The sequence below is a fragment of the Sinocyclocheilus rhinocerous genome, unplaced genomic scaffold (genome assembly GCF_001515625.1).
Source record: "Sinocyclocheilus rhinocerous isolate Xijiao unplaced genomic scaffold, SAMN03320098_v1.1 scaffold897, whole genome shotgun sequence".
Taxonomy (NCBI): domain Eukaryota; kingdom Metazoa; phylum Chordata; class Actinopteri; order Cypriniformes; family Cyprinidae; genus Sinocyclocheilus; species Sinocyclocheilus rhinocerous.
Genome location: NW_015649224.1, coordinates 365,683 through 377,169, shown reverse-complemented (window position 1 = coordinate 377,169; position 11,487 = coordinate 365,683). Strand labels below are relative to the sequence as shown.

Here is an 11,487-nt window from a genome sequence, read left to right as displayed (position 1 = left end):
GAAATATTACTACAATTTTACAACAGTTTTTAATATATTTTATAATTTATTCATGTGATGTCAAAGCTGAATTTTCAGCATCATTACTGTCACATGATCCTTCAGAAATCATTCTAGTATGCTGACTTGGTGCTCACGAAACATTTCTTATTATTTTCAGTGTTGAAAACACTGCTTAATATTTTTGTGGAAACTGTGATACACATTCAAAAGTTTAAAAAGTATTAAAAGGACACAAATTGACCAAAAGTGACATTAAAGACATTAAAGACAAAGTAAAGACATTTATAATGTTACAAAAGAATTTTATTTAAAATAAATCACTCACTTTCTATTCATTAAAGAATCCTGAAAATGTATAATGGGTTCCACAAAAATATTAAGGAGCAAAAAACTCCTTTCAACAATGATAATAATAAGAACCATTATTAATAATTGAGTCCCAATAATAATTGATAAAAATCAGCAAAAATTTTGGAAAGGATCATGTGACACTGAAGAATGGATTCATGCCTGCTGAAAATTCAGCTGTGCCATCACAGGAATAAATTACATTTGACAATGTATTCAAATAGAAAACAGTTATTTTAAATTGTAATAATATTTCACAATATGACTGTTTTTTTGATAAAATAAATGCAGTCCTGGTAAGCGTAAGAGACTTCTTTCAAAAACATAAAAGCTGTAGTTATTCCAAACATATGACCTGTAGTATACTGCCACCTTGTGATGCCCTGCTGTGATGAAGGGTGAGGATTCATGACTATCTGTTCAATTAATTTGCTCCCTAAACTAAGCCCAGACATTCATTTGGCTATGACTGGGCGGAGAGGGAACCTACAGCTGTTGGATGAGCATTGGCCTTCATAGCCGGGAATCTGCTTATCCTAATGGACGTGTGCACACCAAAAAGCAGCGTTACATTCGCTCTAGCAGAGGGGGTGGGATCGGTGCCATTATGGTATATCATTTAGATGACAATGTGTATGGAAATTGCAAGGTCAAATTAAAATATCAACAACAACAACAACAAAAAAGAATGGCCTTGATATATGAGTGTATGAGCAACACGAGAAAGGTCATAAAACTTATCAGACTTAGACGTATTAACATTTATTATCATAACTCATTTTACACTGTATAGTGTACACATGGATTATTATGCACAATTATGAGGTTACTATACAGATTATTGTGGACTTGAAGACCTAATATCTCCTTTTCTCTTTCCAAAGACTCATCCAAGTAAGCAGTATTTTGCAGTGGCAGAGAAAGGCCATCAGCTTAACATCATCATATATGAGTACCCGTCCCTGTGGCCTTACAGAATCCTTAGAGGTAGGACATCAGACATCAGAGGCAGATCAGATGGATTACGACAGAATTACTTAAATTTGAACTAGATGTGGTTTGAGACAGAATCATACATGCTTGTTTTGTTTAACTTGAAGGTGGCACAGGCAGCACATACAGTTTTGTGGATTGTAATCGTAATGGCTCTTTACTGGCCAGTGTGGGTGGAGCTCCAGACTACATGCTTGCACTGTGGGACTGGAGGCAAGAACAGGTGACACTGTGCAATAAAGCTTTTTCTCAGGAAGTCTACAGGGTCACCTTTTCACCTGACTGTGTTGGACAGCTCACTACATCTGGTACTGGGCACATTAGGTTTGTATTAATGTAATCTAATCACTTATGTATTTGCATTTAAAACGTTTTTTTGTTTTTATATTAAGGTTCAACGATTTGAGGCGAGTATGATTTTTTTAAACAAATTAGTACTTTTATTCAGCAAGTTGCATGAAATTGAAGAATTAAATAATTTTTAGACTTTACACTGTTGCTATGTTTTTAAAATTACATTTTAAAATATATTCAAATAGAAAAAAGTTACTTTAAATTGTAATAATATAATTTGTAATAATATTTCCACAATATTACTGTTTTTACTGTAGTTTTGATCAAATAAATGCAGTCTTGGTGAACATAAGATGTTTCTTTCAAAAACATGAAATCTTACTGACCCTTTTAAATGGTAGTGTATGCATGTGCTGAGAGAATTTTTTTTTTTTTTTAGATTCTGGGAAATGGCTAATACCTTCACTGGTTTAAAGTTGCAAGGGTTGCTGGGAAGTTTTGGATAAACAACAGTTACAGATATAGAAGGATATGTGGAGCTTCCAAAGCTTCCATGGAAAGGTTCAGTACCTTCTTACATTTTGCATATTTACACACAAACCTACACACCTTTTAAATGAATAAGTTTTTTAAAGAAATGAATTTTCTTTCTGTCTCTCAGGTTGTATCAGGGTCAGAGTGGGGGAACATGCTCCTTTGGGAGGGGGGGCTGATAAAGGTGGAATTATGCCGTAAAGGTGGACACACATGTCATAGTGGAACTATTTACCAGTTTAACTTGGATGAGGGAGAACTAATGACCATAGGATCTGATGGAGCAGTCAGAGTAAGGTTGCTTATCAGAGAAATCAGCTACTTCACTGATTGTTGCTATTGCTAAAAAGGATAAGCTTATTTGAAGCAAATTTGTTACATGGTGAGGATGTTTTGGTTTTTGAAAGTTTTTTAAAGCAGTTTCTCCACTTTTTTCTCAGAGCTGAACTTGGAGACCATAGACACCGCAGATGCAATTGATGACAGCGGCCTGTTTGAGATTGAACCCATGAATCAGATAATAATAGGCCGTAATGTCAGCTTGTACTCTATGGTCAAGAGTGCCATCCCAGAAACCTCCATCTGGTTTGCTTAGGTATACAATTGTTTCTTTTTCTTTTTTGACAATGTTTTTAAGCAACTAAGGCCCAGTCTGAATACATATATTTTTGTGTTTGATTTTAAGAGGACTCCAATGGCTATATTTGGAAACTGGATCTCTCATTCTCCAACATTGTGAGTCATGTTAAACTGGTGCTTAGATAACGGTAGGCCAGATAAGCATGTTTTCTGTTTTGCAGACCCAGAACCCAGAGTGTCTCTTCCTATTTCACGCTGGTGCCATTCAGGGCATGGATGTTTCTGAAAGTAGCCACCTCATGGCCACTACAACCTTGGACTGTAAGAACTAATTTAACATTGATCAAACACACACCCACATACACAGACCTATGATGTGCTTCTATAAACATTGACAAATGCCTTTTTATCTTACACAGCCTCAGTCAGGGTGTTTGACTTTCTTTCAAAGAAAGAGCTCACAGTAAGCCGCTTCAAACAAGGAGGGACAACACTCACATGGGCTTCAGACATGGTAATGTAAATTAATATCAGATAAAAAAAAAAAGGCCAATATAAAAACACTATACTATTTTGTCTAAATAAATTAATAATAAAACACTAAAAATTAAAATCAGCTGTTTTAAATTCTTCAGTGTTGTTATTTTTAATTAAAACTAAAACTTTACAAATGTTTTCAGTAATGGAAATAAAGCTGAACTCTAAAAGGTAATCTAAATGTAAAAAATCAAATCACAAATAAATATCCAATATCAAACAATACAGATAAATGCAAAAATCTCTAATATCGGAAGATGACCAGTATGGTACCAATATTTTGTGCATCCCTATGTCTGCATATTGTTTGCTGATGGTGTGTGTGTGTGTCTCTGCAGGTGAACACTGCCGGGGGTCTGCTGGTTGTGGGTTTTGATGATGGTGTGGTACGTCTCTTGGAGCTGTATAACACTCAGAGTTTGCACCCAGTTGCAGGACGCACACACTCTGGAGATGCTGAACTCCGCCTTAGACAAGCTCTCAAGCCCCACAATGCACCTGTGACCACCATCGCGTTTGAGAGAACTAGAAAGATCATGGCTACTGGGGTAGGGGTTGAGTGAGTGAATATGGTTTGTGTCAAAATATTCTGCTGTGTTTGATATTTTGCTCTCTCTCTCTTTAGAGTGCAGACAGCACTGTCTTCTTCTTCAGGGTGGGAGAACGATATAGGCCAATAGGGTTTGTTACTGTCCCATGTCCTGTGCAAGGCCTGGAGTGGTCACCTCAGTCACATGTGAGTGTTGATTGTTTGCAGTGAAGCTTGCTGAGGTTCTTGTTGTGATCGTTTCATATATGATTTATTGACACTGGAGGTTTGTGTATGTGTTTAAAGGAGAAAACACTCTGTTGATCTTTTGTCAAAATGGTGACGTGGTGGAAGTTCAGTGTCTTGATCCTGGGGCTCAGACTAGTGGAAACACCTTTTTAGCTCTCAGACCTTCCCACAATGCATTTCTGCTTCAGCAGCATCAAGTCCCAAATTAAGGTTATCCACTGACTCTCTCTTTTACTTTCTCTCTCTATTTCTCCTATAGTTTGTATTGTTTTTAATTTAATTTAATTTAATTTAATTTAATTATAAAATGATTTTGTTTTATTTTGTTTAAATGTGTTATTTCAAAATAAAACCTTTTATAAAATAATAATAATATATTTTTGTTTTTAAGTTTTATCAGTTTATGTTTTTTTATTTTTCTAATTCTATTTATTGCATTTATGTTAATACAATTGATTTCTTAATATGCACTGTGATGATACAATCACAATTACTAAAATCACCACAAAGGTCTGTAATGACTACGTTGTTTATTGTTCTGCCGCTGTAATGTTGCTGCACATGGATATATGTCTGTTTTCAGAGAGATGCAGAGGTAGCACTCAGGCAGGCCAGAAAAGAGAAGAAAGAGAGGAAGAAACGCTTGAAGAAATTGAAGGAGCAGAAGCCAGAGGCCACAGAGGAGGAACTACAGGAGGAAGAAGAAAAGGATGAGGAAGAAGAGGAACTGCCTCCTCTTTACATTTCATCTCCACCCAGTCCTCTACACTGCGGCTTTTACTCAACACCAGGGTCATTCTGGCTGTCTATGGTACATACACTCACAGTCATACATTACATTTCAAAAGTTTGGAATTAATCAGGAATACATGGCATTTTAAAATATATTAAAATATAAAGCAGATATTTGAAATTGTAATAATATTTCACATTATTACTGTTTTTAATGTATTTTTTATCAAATAGATGTTTGGTGACTTCTTTCAAAACATTATAAAATCTTACTGATCTCAAACTTTTGAATGGTAGTGTAACTTACGGTTGTACATGTGTCACTAAAATGCCTCCCTCTCTCTCTTTCAGGGTGGCCATGACTCAGGGTATTTGTACCACTGTAAGTTCCCTGAAAAGCAGAGCCAAGATCCATTAGAGAGGAAAGATGAGCCCTTTTCCTTCATACCTGTGCATGACACAGACCATAACCCCATTCTCACCATCACCTTCAAGTGAGATTTTTCTGTCTCTACACTAATAGCCCAGGACTGAGCCAGGAATTAGTGTCCTGGTTTGATTTCAATTTCAAGTCAATATTTTTAGTCAATAATTAGTTGATTTTTATCATATCTGATTTCTTACTCTCCTTATCTTAGTTCAAGTAGGCATTTGTTGTTATGTGGCATGAAGGATGGTAGTATTTGGGCGTACCCTGTACAGGCCTCGGACCATCAGCTCAGCTCCATAAAGGTGTACTGGGCCCTCAGCATCCATGGCAACCACTATGGCCATGTGAGCAACATCCGTTTCAGCTTTGATGACACATTTGACCTGACTGCAGGAGAGGATGGCAACATCTTCTCCTTCAGCTGTTTGCCAGAGAAGGAGCTCCAGAAAGCCATACTCAAACATGCCAAAGTGCCCTCTCCATGGGTTAGTTTTTTTTTTCAGTTGTGGGTGGGTAATTGCGTACTTGTGTGTTTCAACTCTCTACCACTTTACTCTACCACTTTTGTCATGAAAACAGGTTGGGCTGGAGATGGAGAAAGCAGCGCAGGACATAGAGGATCCGTCTGCTTACAGGTGACTATGTGCATTTAAATAAAGCAAGTAATAAGGGTCAAGGCGAGTGCCTTTCTATAATTTGTGTGACCCGACCCCCAGTGGGCTACAGAGGTACTGCACAAGGGATGTACATTTCTTTTTTTTAATAATAATTAAAAAATATATTTTATACAAAACATTCTAAATGTTAATATTTTGATATAACTATTTATTTCTGATTATGTATCTTAATCATTATGTTACATTATAGATAACACTGTGGCAATATTATTTTACCATAGTTGCATAGTTGCATTGTAAATAAAAACGATTTCATATTTGTTTGTTTGTTTACATAAATATATGTAAATAATGCTAAAATAAATTATGTCTTGTTTTCTCATGATCACAACATAAAAAATTATACTTGAGGTAAGAACATATGTATCTTAAGAAAACAGTCCCATTTACAAGGTGTTTAACGTTTAAACAAATATCACATAATGCAATATTAGAAATAATGAAAAATAAATAAAAAGATTAAATATAAAAAACATAGATTTCACGTAATGTTAAGATCTGTTAAGAAACTCTCACTGTTCTTGATTTTAATTAAAATAAATCCAGATAAAAAGTAATGCTTCCTTGCTATTCATTATTTATTATTCAATATTTATAACATTATATGTATTTTGACCTATATTTAACTGATTTAAGTATTTACAAATAATTCTTAATCAGTTATGGGACTGTGACTTCTATTTTCTAAATATGAATAAATTGTGATCTCAATAAAAGTAATTTTAATCTATAATCATGAGAAAGCAAGACGAAAACAATATTTTGTTTTAATTAATCGCAAAAACAAGGAAAAAAAATGTATCCATCGTACCATAGGGCTTCAAAAACACCAGTAAATAATGAGTATATAATAACCAAATTTCCATTTTTATTATCATGCATAGACGGTGCTTGTTTATTTAGCATAAGTGTGTGTGTGCAGCATAGAAACAGCTAAACAGAAGCTAGAGCTGGACCGCATGCAAAAGGAAGCAGAACAGAGGAAACAGGAACGGCGTAAGAAACTGGCGGAACTGCAGAGTTGATTTCAAGCTTTACTGGAGCAGAACCAGAGCCTTCCTGAACACATCCGCCTCCATCGCACGGTTTATAGATCTCACACACCTCCTCGCTCACTCACCTATTTCAGTGTAATGATTACATAGACACGATGATCTAACATAATATTTGATGGGTGTTTGTAGGAGTTTGAACTGGACCTGAGCTTCCGCGAGGAAACTGAAAGACAGACAGAAGAGAGAGTGATGGAAGTCAGGAAAGAACTCGCCTGGGAGGAGGAGAAACACCGCATCGGCCTTAACAAGCTACAGACCATGTACTACACTTCCATCCAGAGCCATGTTTTCTCCATTCTTATACTGTTACATGTTTTTTTCTTCTCAATTCCACTTACTGCTTTTTTGCCTTTCTGTCTCTCTTGAAATTTCATAGATAAGGTAAAAAAATGTGCATTCTGTCGTTTATTCACCCTCATGTTGTTCCAAACATGTTTGACTCTTTCTTCTGTAGAACACAAAAGAAGATATTTTGAGGAATGTTTCAACCATTTTTGTCCATATAATGAAAGTCAGTGGGGTCCAAAATAACACTGAACGTACGTAAATTACTTACAAAGAAGAAAAAAAGTCATATTGGTTTGAATTTATATGAGAATGAGTAAATGATGACAGAATTTTCATTTTTGAGTGAACTAAATATATTTAAAGATGTTTCTCATAAACCTTCTTATAAAAAAATAAAAGTAGACACAACTGAGGCAATTGTTGACCTACAGTAATAATATAGGGCTATAAAAATAAATACCAAAAAATACAAATCTAAGCCAATTTTTGTAAATCCCAATTTATAAATCTCATTTATTCTCATTGAATTGTAGGAAGAAGCAATTGAGAATCACAGCTTTTGTTTATAATTTCGTATTGCTGTTGTCTCTGTAGGTTTTGGGAGTCAGTGGTGGAGGACACAGTCACAGTCCATGCGTTTAAGAGTGGACATAAGGTCTCCAACTACAGGCTGCTGGCTCTGTCTGCCATACAAATGCACCTGCACCAGCATGGCACAGCAGCATCTCAGAGCGGACCCAGGGAACAAGAGCACTGGCAGAACAAAGCACAGCCTGGCAAAGAAGCCAGCAACAATTCACGTGAGACAGGATTAGTGTGTTAAATTAACATTTAGGCTTATAGGAGTGTGTGTGTGCAGTCATCGTTCTCCTTCTGTCTTTCTAAGCAGTGCAGGATGAGCTGCTAAAAGATCCGGGGATGCAGGCAGGAAGCATGCAGTGACAGTCAGGGTCCCGTAAACTGGCCAGCAGAGAGGCAGAAAAACTCCGCAAAGCAGCCGAGAAGGCAGAGAAAGCCCGAGCCATGATAGAGAAGAGGAAAAAAGAGTGGGCAGAGCTGTAAGTACCTGTGTGTGTGTGTGTGTGTGTCTTTCTCTCTGTGTTTATGTGTGTGTGTGACATTGTTAATGCTTCCTCAGCTATGCCTCTAAGCCTAGTGAGCAGTGTTGCCAAAACCCTCCCTCAAAAAATCTCTAGAACCACCCTCAAAAGTCTCCATTTTTCACAAAAAGTCGCCAAATATGAAAACAAAGTAAATACAGGTAAATTTGGTAAAGGTAAAGGAAAGTAAATATATATATATACTTTACAAATGATGACAGTATAAAAAATATAACAAAAGATTAAGTATAACAAAAAATTCTGAAGTGAAATTAGGAAATGCTTGTCAAAGGTATAACTTTTGTGTCCGTGGTTAAAACAAGATGTTCATTTTTTCTCTGCCATCTTGATTGATGCTTGTAATTGGCGTACTGGTGTGTTCACTGCGCAGACTCGTTAGGTGCGTTCGACTTGAAGCACGGCTACAGACGGCGATCAACGAGAGTAGCGGAGGGTGTAGGGCGGAGTTGAAAAACGGAGCCGTCAAGCCGGACACTTTCTGCTCCCGTTAGTGATACTCACGTGGTGTTTGCATACCCTATCACAGATGAAGTGATTTAAATGCAATATTTGTCAAATACACAGATGTTTCAGAAACGTAGCCAAGTAAAAAATAAAAAATCGCCAAAAAATCGCTAGTTTTATTTAAATATAGTTAAAATAGCTCCTTGTCGCAAAAAAAATAAAAAATAAAATCACAGCTACAATGAGAAAGTAGCTAAATTTGGCGACAAAATCCCCAAATTGGCAACACTGCTAGTGAGGACTATGAGGACCCTAAGGATGTGGAAGCGATCCGATTGGCTAAGGAGAAAATGGGTGACTTTAAGCTGAAGTCAGCAAAAGACTTTACTGTTCCTGAGCACCTGAGGATGAATGTGGAGAAGAAGAGAGTGCAGTTAGTGGAACTGGAAAACAAGGTGAATGTATCAGCAAAAATGAAACTTTCTAGAACCGAAACATAAACTTTATGACATAGAATAAACATAGAATTAATACTGTAAATGTAATATATTATAGACAGTAAACTATGTAACAGTCAGAATATATAATTAGAATATGATGTTGCCATATGTGTTGATAAATTTAGATATTTTTGACATTTTTAATATTTTTGTTTAATAAATCTTTATAAAATTTTCAAAATAAAAATTGGAGCTCACCATTCAAAAGAAATACCGTTCAAAAGTTTCGGGGTCTGTAAGATTTTTTATAGTTTTTGAAAGAAGGCTACAGTTAAAATGTTATTATTGTGAAATATTATTACAATTTACAATCAACAGTTGTTTTCTATTCTAATATATAAATGTAATTTATTCCTGTGATGGCAAAGCTGAATTTTCAGCATCATTACTCCAGTCTTCAATGTCATATGATCCTTCAGAAATCATTCTAATATGCTGATTTGCTGCACAAACATTTCTTATTATAATTGTTGTTGTTGAAAACAGTTGTGCTGCTTAATATTTTTGTGGAAACCATGACACATTTTTGGGGATTCTTTCATAAATAGAAAGTTCAAATGAAAAGCATTTATTTGAAAAATAAATATTTTGTAAGATTTTAAATTTGATAAATTTAATGCACCCCTGGTGAATAAAAGTATCAATTAAAAAAAAAAAAAAATTCTTACTAACCCCAAACTTTTGAACGGTAGAGTACATTTTCTCCTTTTTTGCATATTTTTGTGAACGAAACTGTAATTTTTACAACCAAAAACATTTTAGTAAGAGTCAAATGTTTGAAATTCATCAAAATGAAATGAAAAACTTCTAACATCACCAACATTAGGCAAGTGGATCTCATAACAAAAAAAAAGTATTGTTGTGACAACCTCTTTAAATGATTTTTGTGGCTTTTTAACTAAAATAAGCTGAGCCAAAATGCATGACTATAAGAAGCAGATGGAGCTGAAGAAGAGAGACATCCTGAGACTCCAAGGGAAGGAGAAAACAATCGCAGCCACTTTTCAGGCCTCACTGGGGGAGAACAACAAGTTTGAGGAATTCCTCACCAGAGTGTTTAAGAAAAAGATCATGCGTACAAAGAAGAAAGAAACACATGGACGTGACGGTGAGCTGCAAGTGTTCTATGTATCTCACTGGGTGAAACTCACATAACCTGTCTAAAAGTCACATTTCACCACAAAACTAATAAAAAGAAGTCATATTTTGCATAAAGTAAATGTATTGGAACCCTTGGATTATTTGTTTTTTTTTGGCCAATTTGCCATTATTTTCAATATAATTAAGCAATTTTTATTACTGTCTGATAATAATTCTTCCTATTATTTTTTTTTAAATGATTGCAATTATTAAAAAATTATTAATTTTTAAGAGGCTTTATTTCAATTAATAAAATGTTTGTAATAGTTTTAGTCAAGTTTTTGTTAATTCAAATGTAATATTTGTTTTGTTTCTCCTTCCATCAGGCGGTGATGCGACAGAGGAGGAAGATGACAGCGATGAAGACTCTGATGAAGAATCAGATGGGGATAATGAGGAGGATTATGATGACTCTGAGACTGGAGCTCCCCTGGATGACAGTGTGTGCCCACCAAGTAAGATCAACCTGCTCCCCAGAGAGCAAATCTATCTTGTTTGCACCCTGTTGTTCACTTGTGCATTGTACTTAATATATAACATATACTACATTATATCCACTACCATTCAAAAGTTTGGGGTCAGTAAAATTGGCATCAGACTTTTCTTTAAATTAATACTTTTATTCAGCAAGGACACATTAAACTGCTCAAAAGTGACAGTAAAGACATTTATAATGTTACAAAAGATTTATATAAAAAAAAAAAAAAATTAATCAAATAATATATCACCGTTTATACAAAAATATTAAACAGCACAACTGTTTTCAACATTGATAATAATAATAAATGTTTCTTAAGCACCATATCAGCATATTAGAATGATTTCTGAAGGATCACGTGAAAATGGCTGCTAAAAATGATAGTTCTTTAAAATGATTAATGATATTGTATTTTTACTCTATTTTTAAACAGATAAATGCAGACTTTCGTAAACATTAAAAATATATGTATATAAATTATGTAATATATAATATAGGTCCTGTGTGTTTCAGACTGTGATCCTGAGCTTTTTGAGAACACACTGAGGTTGTGTGA

At 35.1% G+C, this 11,487-nt stretch overlaps 1 pseudogene; it reads left to right on the top strand.

Moving 5' to 3' along the window:
* Positions 1 to 742: 742 nt before the first annotated feature.
* On the top strand, positions 743 to 11,038 carry LOC107710311 (cilia- and flagella-associated protein 44-like; annotated as a pseudogene).
* Positions 11,039 to 11,487: the final 449 nt, after the last annotated feature.